At 32.9% G+C, this 8295-nt stretch overlaps 1 protein-coding gene across 2 annotated transcripts in view; it reads right to left on the bottom strand.

Moving 5' to 3' along the window:
- LOC108967934 overlaps positions 1 to 657 on the bottom strand; it is a 48254-nt gene extending 47597 nt beyond the window's left edge. For both annotated transcript variants that reach the window (XM_018931637.1, XM_018931636.1), the window contains exon 1: positions 571 to 657. The gene's annotated coding sequence lies outside the window, so the exon portion shown is untranslated. The remainder of the gene's footprint in view (positions 1 to 570) is intronic.
- Positions 658 to 8295: the final 7638 nt, after the last annotated feature.

The following is an 8295-nucleotide window of genomic DNA, read 5'->3' as shown; positions in this document are numbered from 1 at the left end:
TTGGAACAACTATATTTAATTGAAGATGTAAACTTTTGTTCTAGCTTCATTATTTCAAATTTTGTTCAAATATAAAAAACTATTTATTTAATTGAAAATTATTCAATTGCTAAAGAGAAAAATAAACATTTTGAACCAAAAGAGCATATATTCTCACAAAAAAAATAATAATAATTTTATTTTTATTAAACCCAAAACCGAAAACATCTTTATGCACAAAATTTTGCAACACAAATTAGTCATAATCAACACTCCGCTTTTTATAAAATTGCATAAAATTGCATAGCACTGCCGCGCGTTTTATTTAAACATTGTTTTGCCTTAAAAAAAGTCAATAGAAATTATAAATTTTTGCATTCGTGGCAAAACTTTTTGCACATTTCATTTAGCACAGCACAGTTTGTTGAAGTACTCTTTTGATTTAATTTATTTTTAACACCGCATACGCATACGTCAAATGTTTATTCTTATGTCGCCGTTAATATTATTTACATTGTATTTATGTATTTTGAAATTAAATTTAATTTACTGCCATTTTTAACATTCTTCTACGTGGCTTTTTTGCCATACCTGTTTTATACGTTTCTGTATATTTCTTTCTTAATTTGAATGCGCACTTCTTTGAAGCCCTAACCCACACTCAGCGATCGCAGACCAGCCACGACTAGGAGCCGCCACCAACATCTCACCACATTAAATACATGTTTTCAGCGGTCGCCTCTATTGTTTGGCAGCGCTTTGACGCATGTGTACCAGTATTGGCATGCAGAGACACACACACTCATACCCCTAAATATATTTTAGTGAAAAATGTTGGTATGTATGTACGTGTTTAAAAATATATATGTGTATAAAAAATATTTAAGCAGATGAACGGTACAACTAAAATTTCAAGAAAACCAAGTTTTTTGTAGTTAATAAACACATGCGGTTTATTTGCCAATTTATTCGTTGTTTGCTGGCATAAAACATAGGTGATAACCTACAAATTTATATTTTTATATCGGTTGCTTGTTCGATTCGTTTTTTGAGGTTCATTTTTTTAACCAGTTTTTAGACTAAAGTTTGGAGAGTGAAGAATCGAAAAACTGCTGGTATAAAAAATATAAAAAATATAAAGTGTTAATATATCTGTATGTTACAGATGAAATAATATTTTATACTTATTTTTGTTTAATATTTATTTTTTATACTAGTTTTTATACCAAGGTTTGGAGAGTGACTAGTATAAAAAGTATTAACTGGTAAGAGACTTGCGTAATTATTTTCAAATACCGACATAAAGGCTAAATGATACCTGATAACAGCCACAAATCGTCACTCTTATAGGATTATAACTTTTATACCAAACGGTTAAGAGTTTACCTTTTATTTAGCTGGCTTAAACGAATAAAATGGTATAAACAAATACAGCTTTACCTTTTAGTTTTCCCAGTATCATCATAAAAATTTAATTATACTCCGTTTATATTCAAATCGTCAATTTCATAGAACATACTAATTTACTAGTTGCTTGTTCGATTCATTTTTTTTTAAGTTTATTTTTAGACAAATTTTCATACCAAAGTTTGTATAATGAATAATCGAAAAATTAAGTAGTATAAACTGGTATAAATCTAAAATTTGTGTACCAGTACGTAATGTAATTAGCTTTTCTTCAGGTTTTATCTCTAAAGCATTTTTAGAGATGCGTTTAAATTAATTTTTTATACCAGTTTATTGTTGCTTATTATGCCTTCAGAGTTTATTTTTAAACAAGCTTTTACTACAATTTTGATAATGGAGAATTAAAAACTAACTGGTGTAAAAAGAGTAAACTGATGGTATAATACCGCAATTCTTATACCAGCTGATTGTTCGATTCACTAACCTTATTTGTAGACCAATTCTTTTAACCAGATTCTCAATTCTTCAAGGAGATTCGAAAAAGCAACTACTGTAATACATAAATTTAAGTGGTGTTACAAAGTTATACTTTTTATATCACTTGCTTAACCGATTGCCTTTTCCTAAATCTTTATTTTTATATCAGTTTGCATACCAATGTTTGAAGAATGGGGAATCGACAATAGAACTATATAAAACTTTATAGAAAGAATGCATTCGCACCATATAATACAAATGAAATTTGAACTTGTATAAACTGGTATAAACTGGTATAAAAAGTATATAAATATGTAAATTTACATAATTAATTATAGGTAGGATAGCAAACGACAAAACTACTTTTAGAGTAGCACTTATTTGACTAGCGAACTAGTTAGACGAATCGAAAACCCCGGCGCTTTTTCAATAAATAATTTAAGATAAGTTAAGTCGGAAAATGAAACATTCCATGGTATTTGATTCATTTATCTTTCAACAATATTATCAACAGCACCTAAAAAATTTCAATCCAACCTCTTCTATCTCGAATATGCAGCATATTTTTTCAGTACAATGCCTTAATAACAAGCATATTCACATTCCCAATAAATCAAAAATTTAATATACCCAATTCCACAACTGTAGCGTATTTGTAACTTACGTCAATTTTTTGTTGTGGTTGGTTTTTTCTTGTATATACAAAACAATAGTTGGCACAGTGCAATAATAGCCGCACTGCGCATGCGCAAAGCTGGCTCAATTCAGCAGGGCAATTGAGTTGTCAAACCTGAAATGAATATGAACAATGAATTTGTAAGAGTAAATTGAATTTGTTCAAGTAAAAGAGTAAGCGAAATATTATTAAGAGAATATATGTATGTATAAGTTATATATTTAAATATATGTATGTATGCATATATTCGAATATATATATATATATATATATATATATATAGTATAGGCGTAAATGAATTTATATTTATAATATTGATTTGTTTACATAGATAAATTTGAAATTCTCTAAAGTCTAAACTAAAGTCTAACCTAAAGTTTAACCTAAATTCTAACCTAGACTAAAAACTAAAGTCTAACCTAAATTCTAACCTAAATTATACCCAAAAGTCTAACCTAGACTACAAACTAAAATCTAACCTAAAGCCTGACCTAAAGTATAACCTGAAGTCTTACCTGAAGTTCAACATAAATTCTAACCTAGACTCCAAACTAAAGTCTATCCTAAGGCTCTGGACATTTATTTGAAGATATTAATCTGGACATGTACAGGGTGGCTGATGAAAGCCGCTAACAAAAAAAAATTAAATAACTTTTTTTCTATTTAATTAATCTGGTTAGTTTTTAATTTTTTTTTTTTTATTTCGCAGATTGACTTTTACATTAAAAAAAAAATGAATAACTGGGACACTGAAACAAGAATTTGGATTGTCCGCTGCTATCACGCACTGGAGTCTGTAGTTTCGATTCAAAGAGCGTATAGGCGCACGTTTGGCGGCAATCCTCCGAGCAGATGGACCATAAAGAGACTTGTAAACAATTTTGCCGAGCATGGGACAGGCAATAGAAGACCTTACCATCCAAACCCTTCAGTTTGACCGAGGAAACAATCGCTGCTGTAGCTGCTGCCATACAAAACAATCCACGTGTTTCGACAAGAAGCTTATCTGCTCAAATGGGTGTAAGCAGACAGTCATTACAGTCAATTATGCACAAAGATTTGGACTTATTCCCATATAAAATTCAAACGGCCAATAAACTGAATGCTGCAGACTTGCCGATTCGCTTGGAATTTTGCCAGAAGATGCTCAAATGGTGGAAGAGGATGGAAACATCTTGAACTGCCTTTTCATGTCTGACGAGGCCCATTTCGATTTAAACGGCAGCAGAAACAAACAAAATTGTCGAATATGGAGTGCTTCCAACCCACAKATACTCCATGCGACGGAATTGCATCCACTTCGTGTCACAGTGCGGTGTGCAGTTTCATCACGCTGCATTGTYGGGCCCTACTTTTTCGAAGAAAACGGTCACACCGTTACGGTTACTGCATGCTGAGAGTTTTTCTATCCAGAGCTACGCCGAATGACAATTTCTTTCAACTCTGTGTGGTTTCAGCAAGATGGTGCAGCTCCTCACATAGCCCAACCTGTTATGACAGAATTGCGACGAAAATTTCCCAATAAGCTGATATCCAGAAACGCCACATTCCGTTGGCCACCCATGTCACCTGACCTTACTGCACCTGACTTTTTCTTGTGGGGTTATTGCAAACAGGAAGTCTACAAAGCAAAACCAACAAATTTGAATGAACTAAGGCAATCCATTCGAGAAACAATTGCGGCTACATATTCCTGTCTCAACTCTCCAAGCAGTAATGAACAACTTTTTGGTAAGATACCGCACATGCATCAACGAGCAGGGGGGCATTTAAATTCCATTATTTTTAAAACTAATTAAGCTATATTTAATAAAATTGAATGAGCTTTAACATGAATAAAAGAAAAATGAATTCCATACACTGAAACAAAAAAATTATTTGAGTTTCTTAATGTAGCAAAATTCATCAGCCACCCTTTACTCTATATTTGATTAAAATATGTTAATCACTTTATATAAGAACAAAATAAGAGTTAAAAAAGATCAACCATTACCTTAGTGAGAAATTAAAAGTAAAGCAAAAAGGGTTAAGTACATACATAGTATTTAGTGAAGCCATAAAATAGATCTCCTGTAACCGATCTCATAAGTCAACAAAGCGCCTTGAAGCCAATTCAAATCTACTTAGACGTTTAACTACTTATCACCGCTAAAATGAATTAACGAAAAATAGCGGAGCACCGACCCGTTCCTGTTGTACTGTGGCCGAGACTATGGTACCTTTATTTGCCAGTTCATCCGCTTAGCAGTTATCTGTGATGACGCTGTATCCGGATAGACTTAAGAATTATGACGAAATATATTCAGGAATATTTTGAGTACCTTTACTCGCCAGCTTTTCACCTTTATTTACTTTAAGCAACAAAAAAGCGCTTAATTGTTGAATTGATTAATTCGAAAAAAGTTTCATTACTTTCATTCCCACATTTTCTTAAAAGAGTTACGCGATCAACTTGCTTCTAACTTAAGCCTGAAGAATACATATTTTCTGTTTAGAACACTGCAAGCCCTGCATTAAACTTTGTTTACAACGTTTTATGTACTTTATCGATCTATACTAAATTCGGTATTCTACAACCAGAGCAAAGACAAACAAAAAAATAAATAACCTTTGTGGTCCCCCACTCTTAAGCTTACACGCTCTTCAACGCAATTTTAAGTATGTACAAACAAGTATCAGGCACAGCTTTAACTGCTAACTCTTTTATAATCAGCAAATGAGTACATAAACACACACACACTTACATGCGCATTGATCAAAATAAGTTGTTGTAAATCCTCTTTGGGTCATGCTCTTTTAAGCCGCTTATAAGCGCGACCACCAAACAGTCGCTGAACAAGTAGCACCCACAACTTGCAATTACCGCTATCAAAACAAGCCAGCTCCATGTTAGTGTGAACAATTAGCACACATACACACATACATATAAACGCGCATAAAATATAAAAATACTTGATCTGCTTCGCCTCCAACGACAGTCAACAACTTGTCTGTGCGAGTTGTCTTCTCATTGCTGTCAATATCTTTATTTTTTACCATTTTTCACCTTCCTCTCTGTCTCTATTGCTTCTTCTGCTTTTTCTTCGTTTTCTTTGCCACTGCGGCTTGCGCTTAAGACTATTGCATGTGCGCAGCTAAACCGGCTTTAAGTACATGTTTAAAAATAATTCAAGAAACCTGTATTGCAATTGAAGCCAAAGCGCAATAAAAGTAAGCAAAAAACAATAACAATAACAAAATACAATAAGAATAAGTAAACAACAATGAAGAACTGTTAAACAGCTGGTTAGTTGGCTATCATTAGCGAATAGCTGCCATAAAGCGAGGAATAATTGGAGATCCGTACATAAGCAAGGCAAAACTTGGATAATGCAGCAAGCGAAAATATGGTCAAAACGGAAATGACCAACTACTGGCATGCCACTGGTCGGTATTAATTGAGTTGTTTAAGCGTATATGTAATGAACGTAATTAGGTGTATTGGTGGCGATATTTTTAGTTACATGCTTAAGGAAACTTGTCAATTTATTGGGTATTTTTTAGATTTTATTTAAAGTTTACGGTACGAAAGAGAAGAAATTCGAAATTTTAGTGTTGGATTTCAGAATGTTTCATACCATAAGACCCACATTTGGTCGGCGATTAAAAATTTTGACGCTTAAATAGGGAGAACTGCTCGATTGAAGATATTAAAACAGCAAAAAAACTCAAGTCTGTAAAAAATTTAATTAATTACTAAGAACACAAGTACTGACCATAAATTAAATAAAGGGTGATACATTTTGAGATTCCCTACTTAAAATAAAAACACAGAAACTTCAAATTTAAAGGGGTATATTTATTATTATTTCAAAGAACCTTGCGAAATAACTTTCAGTGAACATTTTCTTAAGATCTGAGAACCGAAAAAGATGCTGGGCATTTGCTTTTGGCCTTTGTCTTAACGATTACTTTACTTTTCTCGTAAAATGTCATGGTCTTTTAAAATCATTTCCTGAATTTTTTTATTATTATTTTTTTTTTTTTTTTTGACTGTGCCGTGAAGTGAAGTGAAGTTTATTTTATATTTAACTTGGCGCTCGACCGTTTGAAATCCAAAAATAAATTCTTAGATAAAATTCTTCCCCAGTTAGCACGCAAAACGATTCTCGAAATTTCAGTTTTTAATTGAGTTACAGTTGTAATTGATGAGATAAAGCCATTTTTTGTAGAAAAATTTGGTTATTTGTTATAGTAAAGTGTGATCAATTTCGCGGTTCCCTACTTTTATAAATAAAAAATACAGAAACTTCTAACTTGATTGAAAATATTTATTATCACTCGAAATAATATTACATGGCTTTCAAATGTTGTCAGAAGGTCCACCCGTTAAGTCCGATTTTCGATGACTTGTTCGAGCATTTCGACTGGCAACTGAAACGAAGCGGGTTTGTCCCCACTTTAAACTTTATTTATACCCACATGAAAAATTGTAATGGTGCGATATAGCACGGTCTTGGTGTCCAGTCGACCGGCCTAAAAGGTCAAATTATCTGCACACCGAAGGGCTCTCTAAATAAATCCATTGATTGATGCGATGTATAGTATGTGGCGCCGTCTTGTGGAAACCAGATCACGAGCTTCAATTTTAGATAACAAATAGTCGTTTATCATGGCGCGATAACGGTCGTAAAAGGCAAGGACCATCACGAGTGCTTATTACATAGCATTATTGTAGCATTTGAAGAACGAAATCGCCGAAAATCGGCGCATTTGAAGAAAAGGAAAAGAAAAAAAAACTTTTTACCAAGACAATACACCGTGTCACAAATAAGAGAAAACGTTGGCAAAAATATATGAACTTGGCCTTAAATTGCTTCCGTATTTGCCATGTTATCCAGATCCACCCCCAAATGTTTATTTACTGTTCTCAGATCTCAAAGGAATGCTCGCTTCAAAGAAATTTTCATCAAATGAAGAAAAATATCGAAACTGAGGCCAATTTTGAAACAAAGAAGGAAACGTACTACAAAAATGGTATACAATATGGGGCGGGTTGCTATAACCAGCTTAGAAGGGAATTATGTTTATTTTTTGCAAAAGTATTTAATATGAATGTAAACCTCAGAAATTTTGTAAACTTAACTTCCACCAAAATATGTTCAAATAAAGCTGGTATTAAATGTGTTTCAAGATTTTTTCTAACTATGCTTCACCTATATCAAATCAATCAACTCAACGTCTTTACCCGGACGAATATACATCTCGGTCTGGCAGTATATACGCTAATTAGTGCCTCAGTTTTTGAGATAACGATCTGAAATTTTGCACACATCAAATTGTTCAGATCGAACCACTACAGCATATAGCTGCCATACAAACTGATCCATCAAAATCAATGTAAGGATATTTTTCTATCCTTTGATGCCATAAAGAATGCGCCTGTGATTTTATAGCTTCGCTGCAACCGAAGTTAATGTTTCTTTTTCGTTTTTTTTTTCCATATACAAGGGGTTAGGTGGGTCTGTCTTTAAACACGTTTTTCTCGAAACTGTGTTTTTGAAGTCGGTGAACACGATTTCTCGAAAAGTTATCGATGAATTTAGTTCGTATTTTGGACACGTTTTTGAAATAGTATTATCTAGTTATTGAACGAAGGATTTTTTCTTGTTTCATAACAACTTATTTTTCTGACCGAAAAATGCCGAAAATTTTACCAAAAATGAGATTTTTTGTTCAAAGTCCGAGTAAAGAGAACAATATTAATATTTTCTTAT

This window comes from Bactrocera latifrons, unplaced genomic scaffold (assembly GCF_001853355.1).
Source record: "Bactrocera latifrons isolate USDA-ARS-PBARC rearing strain unplaced genomic scaffold, ASM185335v1 scaffold_2, whole genome shotgun sequence".
In the NCBI taxonomy this organism is placed as follows: Eukaryota; Metazoa; Arthropoda; class Insecta; order Diptera; family Tephritidae; genus Bactrocera; species Bactrocera latifrons.
The sequence above is the reverse complement of the archived record's forward strand: the minus strand, read 5'-3'. Positions and strand labels throughout refer to the sequence as shown.